The sequence below is a fragment of the Notamacropus eugenii genome, chromosome 5 (genome assembly GCF_028372415.1).
Source record: "Notamacropus eugenii isolate mMacEug1 chromosome 5, mMacEug1.pri_v2, whole genome shotgun sequence".
NCBI classification, from domain to species: Eukaryota; Metazoa; Chordata; class Mammalia; order Diprotodontia; family Macropodidae; genus Notamacropus; species Notamacropus eugenii.
Genome location: NC_092876.1, coordinates 77,804,777 through 77,815,253, shown reverse-complemented (window position 1 = coordinate 77,815,253; position 10,477 = coordinate 77,804,777).

Sequence of the window (10,477 nt, the reverse complement as noted above, 5' to 3'; positions counted from 1 at the left end):
ATTAATCAATTCCCTATTAAAGAAAACGGTAACATAATGCATTATGGAGCCAGAAATGTTCTGGCTACCGATACAAAGAACTGGGCAGCCTTAAATATGTTTTAGGACAAAGAAGTGTTCTGTGTCCTTCAGATTTATGATCTCCATAAGTGACTAACTAGACCATTAGTAAAGGAATTTCTTAATTGCATAGGTTGTAAATACAATAAGATAACAGAGTTTGACAAAGTTTCACATAGAAATTACGACCCAAGATGTCTGTGTTTTCTTTATCATTAACATGCCATAACATAGTATATGTCTACAAATATTAAGATATGGAAAACGTCCCATTATTCAAGATAGTGTCTTAGGTTAAAGGTCTCTTAAGCAATGTTAAGTCAGCCTTGGCTGGCTTTGTTGACATAGGAAGAGGCACCCTCTGAGTTTGCTTCAGAGAGAACAAAGAAATTATTCCAAAATTTTATATTATACATTATCAAATCTCAGCTTTATTGCTTATTATCTACATGACCTTGGTTAAATCACTTTCCCTTTCTGGGGGTCAGTTTCTTCATCTATAAAAGTTGTTGGAGTGGACCTCTTTATTCTAAATCCTGCAATCCTTTGGCTTATTCTAGAGTAGCAGTGCTGACCTACTTCCCAAATTTAGTGTTCATTTCACTCTTCTGATACTCTTTGATCTGAGACATTTAACATTGTTTAATACACCCTACATCTTTTTTTGTTTGGTTGGGTTTTTTGGAGGCAATTGGGGTTAAGTGACTTGCCCAGGGTCACACAGCTAGTAAGTGTCTGAGTTTGGATTTAAATTCAGGGCCTTCTGACTCCAGGACTCTATCCTGACTCTATCCAGGGCCTCCTAACTCTATCCACTATGCCACCTACCTGCCCCAGTATACCCTACATCTTGAAATCCTTTTCTTCTTTAGTCTTCATGACTCTTACTAATGTGTTATTTTTGGGCATGTTTGTGATGCTTGGTTCACTGTGTACTTTGAGTCCTTGCTATTCCAGCCCTTCCTCCATTCAGTCACCAAAGTGATTTTCCTAATGTGCAGGTTTGACCATATTACCCACCTATTCAATAACTTCCACTGGCTCCCTATTGCCTGCAGGATTAACTACAAAACGCTCTGTTTAGCATTCAAAGTCTTTCATAACCTAGCTCCCACCTACCTTTCTGGTCTTCTTACACCTTACTTCCCAACACCTCACTCTCCACTTCAGAGTGATAGCAGTGTCCCCTTCCCCTCCCTTCCTTCCCCTCCCCTCTTTCCTCTCCTCTGTCCACATAGGGTATCATACCCTTACCTGCAGGTACTCTGCCCAAAGGAATATAAATTCTGGTGGCTGAAATCTAACAAGATATCTTGAGTCTTATGGGCTAAATTTCTTTCTTAAAGATCATACCTTAAATCCAATTCACTCTGGCTCTTCTTGACTGGCCAGTAATAGGTCCTAGCCCAAGTCCCACTTAGTGGTCCTTGTTTGGGCCCTGATATCTCAGAATGAATATAAATAGTAATTGTTTCTGCTCTGTCCAGAAACCCTGGGGGTCTTCCCCTCCCTGACTAATTTTTTAAAATTAGGTAAAAGGGGCCATTCCTTGGCTCTTTTCTTACCTAGCCTTAATCACTGAATGAATGTTGCCTCAGTCCATGTGAAAGCTCAGAAAGATAGTTTAAAAAGGCCAAGATCTCCCACTGCATCAGGGCCGTCTCCAGTCATCCTGATCTATATCTTGTCACTGGACTTAGATGGCACCTGAGGAGAAAGTGAGGTTGGTGACTTTGCACAGCCCTTCCTTACTTAAATCCAATTCACTTGAATATCATGGCATCACCTCCCTGATGTCATGATCCTCCTCAAGAAGGAAGGACAAACCACAACAACAGTAGTGTCAGAGGAGAGAAGGAAGATTGGACAGATGTTACAAAGATAAAATTGAAAGAACTCTGCAACAGATTAGATATGGGGTGTAAAACAGAGTGAGGTGTCAAGGATGACACCTATATTGGGAGCCTTGGTAACTGGGAGGATGGTGGTGCCCTCAGTAGTTATGGTGAAGTTTGGGAGTAGAAAGATTTGAGGGGAAAGGGGTTCAGTTTTGCCCAATAATGAATTCTAGATGTCTTTGGGGCATCCACTTTGAGATGTATAACATACAGTTGCAAATAAAACCCTTGAGGTTGTCATAGAGGTTAAGACTGGATTAACAGATATCAGAATCATAAGCTTGGAAATGATAATTGAATCCATGGTAGCTAATGAGATCACCAAGAGATAGTAAAAAGAGAGAAGATGGGACCCTTACGATTAGAGGTTGTGACCTGGATGAAGTTCCAGAAAAGGAGACAAAGAAGGAGTGGCCAGACAGATAAAGGAACTAGGAGAGAGTAGCGTAACAAAAACTTAGAGAAAAGAGAGTATCAAGGAGGAAAGAACAATTAACAGTATCAGAGGCCAAGAGAGGTCAGGAAGGATGAGGACTGAGAAAAGACCATCAGATTTGGAAACTGAGAGATCTTTAATGAATTTGTGATGGAATGATGAGGTCAGAAGCCAGACTATAGAGAGTTAAGAACTGTTTCTGTCCTTTTTCTCAAAGAGGACATCAAGAAAGTTATGCCATGACAGGCAAGTGAGTTGGATTTAAGTGAGGGAGGGCTGCACAAAGGCACCAGTCTCACTTTCTCCTCCAGAACTATCTTGAGTCCAGTGGCCAGGTATGGATCAGGACAACTAGAGATGGCCCCCAGTAAGTGTCTGAGGCTAGATTTAAACTCAGATCTTCCTGATTCCTGATTCCAACTCTGGAATTCCAACTCGATCCTCTACAGATGGTGCAAGAAGAGGAACTCTCTGCCATTGGCCTCAATTTTTTATTTAATATTTTATTTTTTCCCCAATTATAGCTCATTTTTTTTCAGTAAAATATGAGACAAGGTTCTCAGCTGAGAGGGAAAGGGGAGGAGACAGATTTAAGGAGAGATGAAAAGGTTTTCCTGTGGTGAGATAGTGAGTTAATTAGGGAGTTGTAAAAGGTTTGCCTTGTAGCAAGGAGAGCCCAATTAAGACTGTGGAACATAAATCTTTAGAGTACCCAGCCAGCAAGGGTATATGATAAAAGGGCTAGAGATTCAAGAGAAGAGGAGAGAGTAGAGATGAACTGGTTCACCAAGTGGACTAGATGGGGAAGGTACAGGGGAGTGTAGCTACTACAGAGGTGCTGGCCTGAGTGGTAGAGGGATTGAGGTTACAGTGTGCATGAATAACAGATTTAGGGGTTACAATGCAGAGGAAAAGATAGAATAACAATAGATTGTCATCAGATAAAGAAATTTCAGAGTGCATGAACATGGAGGTGGAATATTTGTGGGTGCTGGCAAGATCAAGGATATGACCATCTTTGTGTGTGGTCATGAGAAATGAGTAGGTTGAAGACTTGAAGGTTAAGATGTTTGAGAGAGTCTCAGTACTTGTGTTTCAGTCTTCTAGTACAAAGGCAAGAATTGGGAGGGAGAGAAAGATGGTGAGCCAGACACTGAATTCAGGACTGTAATTTATTGAACATAGAAAAAAATGAAAGGGAAAAAAATGTTAAGCACTCCCTGGGGGAAGCCCCCTACACATCTATTTCCTGAAATTCCCAGTTACACTTGACATTTTAAAGGTGTGGCTTGGGGATTTCCAAAGCCTACTCACCCAAAGATCAAAGAGAAGGAGGAAAAAAGGGACAGGGGAATATATTAGGGCTACAGGTTTGGGCAACAGAATAAGAGATGACAGGACAAACACTGGGAGAGACATCAGTCTCCTCACCACTGGCTCATCAATCTATTAAAAAAACCCACCTGACGAGGTCCTGCACTTGGGCCCCCATCTTGCTTCAGTGCCTGCTTTTGCCTTCTTACCTTTCATGTCTCTACCTCACTGGTCTCAGAGCTGTCTTGGGCCCTGGTTATCACACAGAGAGGCAGATTGGAAGCCTAGCAGTACGTAATCCCAAAGTCTCCGCTTAACCAGTGGCTCCTCACTCCTGGGAACTCATATGGCAACCTAGGTATCTGACTCTCAACCACAGAGCAGCTCCCTATGTTCTTTTTTTTTTTTTTAATTAAATTTATGTATTTAACTTTTAACATTCATTTTCACAAAATTTTGGGTTACAAATTTTTCTCCCCTTTTTTCCCCTCCCCCCCCAAACACCAAGCATTCTAATTGCTCCTATGACCAATCTGCTCTCTCTTCTGTCATCCCTCTCTGCCCTTGTCTCCATCTTCTCTTTTGTCCTGTAGGGCCAGATAGCTTTCTATACCCCTTTACCTGTATTTCTTATTTCCTAGTGGCAAGAACATTACTCGACAGTTGATCCTAACACTTTGAGTTCCAACTTCTTTACCTCCCTCCCTCTCCACCCCTTCCCTTTGGAAGGCAAGCAATTCAATATAGGCCAAATCTGTGTAGTTTTGCAAATGACTTCCATAATAGTTATGTTGTATAAGACTAACTATATTTCCCTCCATCCTATCCTGTCTCCCATTACTTCTATTCTCTTTTGATCCTATCCCTCCCCATGAGTGTCAACCTCAAATTGCACCCTCCTCCCCATGCCCTCCCTTCTATCATCCCCCCCACCCTGCTTATCCCCTTATCCCCCACTTTCCTGTATTGTAAGATAGGTTTTCATACCAAAATGAGTGTGCATTTTATTCTTTCCTTTAGTGGAATGTGATGAGAGTAGACTTCATGTTTTTCTCTCACCTCCCCTCTTTATCCCTCCACTAATGAGTCTTTTGCTTGCCTCTTTTATGAGAGATAATTTGCCCCATTCAATTTCTCCCTTTCTCCCCCCAATATATTTCTGTCTCACTGCTTGATTTCATTTTTTTTAAGATATGATCCCATCCTCTTCAATTCACTCTGTGCACTCTGTCTCTATGTGTGTGTGTGTGTGCGTGTGCATGTGTGTGTGTGTAATCCCACCCAGTACCCAGATACTGAAAAGTTTCAAGAGTTACAAATATTGTCTTTCCATGTAGGAATGTAAACAGTTCAACTTTAGTAAGTCCCTTATGACTTCTCTTTGCTGTTCACCTTTTCATGGTTCTCTTCATTCTTGTGTTTGAAGGTCAAATTTTCTTTTCAGCTCTGGTCTTTTCATCAAGAATGCTTGAAAATCCTCTATTTCATTGAAAGACCAATTTTTCCCCTGAAGTATTATATTCAGCTTTGCTGAGTAGGTGATTCTTGGTTTTAGTCCTAGTTCCTTTGACTTTTGGAATATCGTATTCCATGCCCTTCGATCCCTTAATGTAGAAGCTGCTAGATCTTGTGTTATCCTGATTGTATTTCCACGATACTTGAATTGTTTCTTTCTAGCTGCTTGCAATATTTTCTCCTTGACCTGGGAACTCTGGAATTTGGCCACAATGTTCCTAGGAGTTTCTCTTTTTGGATCTCTTTCAGGCGGTGTTCTGTGCACTCCTTGAATATTTATTTTGCCCTCTGGTTCTAGAATCTCAGGGCAGTTTTCCTTGATAATTTCATGAAAGATGATGTCTAGGCTCTTCTTTTGATCATGGCTTTCAGGTAGTCCCATAATTTTTAAATTGTCTCTCCTGGATCTATTTTCCAGGTCAGTTGTTTTTCCAATGAGATATTTCACATCATCTTCCATTTTTCCATTCTTTTGGTTTTGTTCTGTGATTTCTTGGTTTCTCATAAAGTCATTAGCCTCCATCTGTTCCATTCTAATTTTGAAAGAACTATTTTCTTCAGTGAGCTTTTGAATCTCCTTTTCCATTTGGCTAATTCTGCTTTTGAAAGCATTTTTCTCCTCATTGGCTTCTTGAACCTCTTTTGCCAATTGAGTTAGCCTATTTTTCAAGGTGTTATTTTCTTCAACATTTTTTTGGGTCTCCTTTAGCAGGGTGTTGACCTGCTGTTCATGCTTTGACTGCATGTCTCTCATTTCTCTTCCCAGCTTTTCCTCCACCTCTCTAACTTGATTTTCAAAATTCTTTTTGAGCTCTTCCATGGCCTGAGCCCATTGGGTGGTCTGGGACACAGAAGCCTTGATTTCTGTGTCTTTGCCTGATGGTAAGCATTGTTCTTCCTCATCAGAAAGGAAGGGAGGAAATGCCTGTTCACCAAGAAAGTAACCTTCTATAGTCTTATTTCTTTTCCCTTTTCTGGGCATTTTCCCAGCCAGTGACTTGACCTCTGAATATTCTCCTCACACCCACCTTGCCTCCTGATCCTCCCAGCCAGCGTTTGGGGTCTGAGATTCAAATGCTGCTTCCAGCCTCAGGGCTTTTGGCGGGGGCAGGGCTGCTATTCAGTATGAGATTATGTTCAGGTGGTCAGGTTGGGGCAGGGCCGCCTCTCAGGCTCAGTTCCCTCAGGGGGTTTATGCAGAGACCTTCAACAATGGATCCAGGCTTCTGCCTGCTTGGGGAGCCCTGGTCCGCAGCTGCCTCTCAGCTTCTGCCTCCCGAGGGGGCCTGAGTTATGGGGGCACCCCACTCCCCTCTTGACCCGCCAAAGAGACCCTCTCACCGACCCCCATCACCTGTGGGTGGAGGGACTTGTGCGGCCACTGGAGATCCCGTCCCTGAAGCCTGCTTGGATTTGTTCCTCTCAGTGCCGTGGCCGCTGCAGTGACAGATCTGGGCTGGGCTCCGCGTCTGCAGCGCGACGGACTTTTTGCGAGAGGTTTGCAGGTCCCTCTGGAACAGAAATCTCCTTCGCTCCACTGTTCTGTGGCCTCACTGCTCCAGAATTCACTGTGAGTTACTTTATACAAATGTTCTATGGGTTGTGGGTTCGGAGCTATGTATATTTGCGTCTTTCTACTCCGCCATCTTGGCTCTGCCTCAGCTCCCTATGTTCTGCATGGAGGACAAGTCAAGGGTGAAGGAAAAGGAATTAGAGAATTCTGACACTTGTATGACTTCATAAACATCTTGTCACCTCTCAGTATCTCACATGTCTGTTTCCCTAACTCCACCTTCCATGGGAATTTCCAGGGACTCCTTGGCTTCTCATAGAGATGAAATACCACTATAGAAACACTCCTTGAACTAATAACAACTCAGATGGCTCTAATGTTTTAGGGTTTATGAAACATTTTCCTCATAATCAACCCTGCTCAAGTCACTTAAACTTCTATTTGCTTTCTCATCTGTAAAATGGGCAGGATATTAGCACCTATCTCCTAGCATTGTTGTAAGGATAAAAATAATATGTATAAAGCCCTTTGTAAGCCTTAAAGCACCGTATAAATGTTACCTGTTAATGATTACCTCTTTTCTCTAATCTCTAATGATTTTCTTTTTTTTTTCCTCCAGTTACCCAGACTCAAAACCTTAACTCATCCTTAGAATCAAAGAATGCCAGAGCTAGAAGGGGCCTTAATGGTCATATCTTCCAACCTCTTGTGAAAGTGGAGCCCTCTCTTCAACCTCACCTTGCCCCTGCCTCCCCAGCATGCTAATGTTGCTCCATGAATCACTTGAAGACTTCACTACTGTGTGGGATGGCTCGGATCCCTACTTAATTAATTACTCAGAGGCCTCTCAAAGTGATGACAGAAAGTTTATTTATTCAATTCTCAAGAAGCGGGGCAGTTCCTGTACCAGTTCACCTGGAGCAGGAAAAGCCAAAGACAAAGGAGAAGCAATGATATATATATAGACTCTAATGTAAGTCCCTCCCTCCCCACTGACCATTATCCTCATTAGCTGAGCATATGATATTACATTCTAGACACGAAATCTAACCAATCCCTTTTGAAATGAAGACATCAAAGAATTATGTAAGTTTCATCCAATCGTTGAGACCCTAATGCACTACACAGTTTTATATCCTTATATGGAATTATTCCACTCTAAAAATATTGTAACCTTGAGCCTCTCACTCTTACCTCACCCCTGGGAGAAGAATTACAATCTGAGAAGTCTTCACTAAACCTATTCCACTCACTACTTTCAGAGGCATCCCATCCCATTCCATTCCATTTCTGGGTAGATCTGACAGTTAGGAAACTTTTCTTTATATTAAGTCCAAATTTGCCTCTTTCCAACTTCTCCCCATTGCTCCAAATTCTGCCTTCTGTCAGCCAAAACAATCCTGATCCTTCTTCCACTTGAAAACCCTTCAAATATTTTAATACAACAGTCATGTCCCCAAGGTCTAATCTCCAGGCTAAATACCTAGTTCTTCAACTGCTTTTTTTTGTATGGCATTGTCCTAACTCTTACTATCCTGATGGTCCTCCTCTGGATGCATCCCAACCTGTCAATGTCCTTCCTAAAAACATGGGCTCCAGAACCCATACAACACTCCCATCCCCACCTTCTCCTTAAAGTTTATAACTTTTTTTTACAATGTTATTGATTTTTCAATGACCATAAACTCCAGTTTATCAGCTTTTGAAATGCCTGAGAATTTCAGTGACTCCTAAAAAGAGCTGAAGATGGGCTCAGATGTCACAGAACTGGGACTAACTGGTCTTGACCTTCTGAAATCAGTCTTGCCTACCTCCAAGGCAGAAACTATTTTTTATTTTTTTTAAGAAGGCAATGGAGATACACAGCTAGTAAGTATCTGAGGCAGAATTTGAACTCAGGACCTGCTGATTCCAGAGCCAGTACTCTATCCACTTTGCCACCCTGCTGCCCCCAGGCAGGAGTTAACCTTTTTTCTGTGTGTACTGGACCCTTTGGGCAGTCTGGTGAAGTCTATGGACTCCTTATCAGAATGCTTTTTAAATGGATAAAATTAAATAGAAAATTACAAAGGAAAAAAATTATATCGAGATAGAATTATGAATTTTTTAAAAAGCAAGTTCTTGGACTCCAAATTAAGAATCCCTGCTCTAAGGGAATTGAACTCCTGAACGATCCCCTCAGTGACTGTAATAGTGTGTTATTCCTGTATCATTTGGTGGTGCTTTTAAACTGTGACAATCTGAAGAGGAGTAATGTTTTGTTGAGTTGTGTATGAGCACAACATCTAATGAAATGAACATTTAGTGATTATAACATTCCTAGGGAGTTAAGAGTCCTATAAACACACATCTAAAATGTGTTTATTAATCTCTGAGTGAAATCAAGTTAAGCAAAGACCCCCTCAGGCATGAATTCCCCAAAATCCCCACCCTTCCTGCCAAAGCTAGAATAACTAAGTATCCCCCTTAGGCAAATAATATGTTCCAGGTTGGAGGAGAACCACCAAAGTTCCAGTCACATGACCTAGTGTACCCTTCCCCTTCACCACCCCTTGTGCCACTCTTTCCCTAAGTTCCATATTTGGTAACAAAAACCCTCATTGGTGAGCAATGATCCTTTCTGTGTTCTTTGTCTCTGGGGTAGATTCCTGCACTTAGACTGTATGCCTGAATTCCCAGACAATGGGAAGAGAGGCTAGTGGGCTTCCCAGTTAGGGACTATATAATGCTGTACTTCATTCCGCTCAGGTGCACTCCCTTGCTGACATCACCCATGGCTGGAAGTGCCCCTTCTCATGAGATTGTAATGAATTCCTTTTTGCCTCCTACCTTAAGAAGCCTCTGAGTTTAATTTGAGTAAGGGTTGCTTATCCCACACAATCCCCCATTTCACTCATTAGTTGCTTCCTAATTAAAATAGTACCACAATTCCCTGTTTTCACCTGTTCTTTGTAGGTTTCTCCCAAGCTTGGGAGTAGTGATGATGATATTGACTTAGCAACTCTGCACAAGACACTTAGCTCTTCAAATTCGTGCTAATGACCATTGTATTTATGGCTTTCCAATTAAGTATCTTAATGAGAACTTAACTCTTTCATCTCTGGAATTCCCACTGTTCCCCTCTCACCCACTCACTGATTAATGAGTATGTTACAGTGGCTTACTGTTTCAGACCAGGCTGGTGGAGCTATGATGCAGCCAGTCTAGAAAGCAATTTGGAACAATGCCCACAAAGTTACTGAATTGTTACCAAACCCTTTGATCCAGACTTACCACTACTCAAGGCCACACCCAGAAAGAAATCCAAGAGGAAAAGGACTTCTATGTGCAAAATATATTTATAATGACTCTTTCCATAGCAGCTCAAAATGGGAAGCTAAAGAAATATCCATGCCTAAACCAATTGAGTTACATGAATGTAATGGAATATTACTAAGTCACAAGGAATGATGAAATTGACAATTTCAGAAGAAACTGGGAAGACCTTTATGAACCAATGTAGAGCAAAGAACCAAAGAATCTATATAGTGAGAACATTATAGAGAAAGCCAACTTTGAATGACTTTAGAATTCTGATCAAAACAATGATAAACCATAAGATCAAAAGAATGAAGAGGAAAAATACCCGTCAGCTTCTGACAGAGTTCATGGACTTAAATGCAGAAAGAGATATGTATCTTTTGACATGGCTAATATGGGAATTTGTTTTGCTGGATTATGCAGCTATATATTATTATTTAA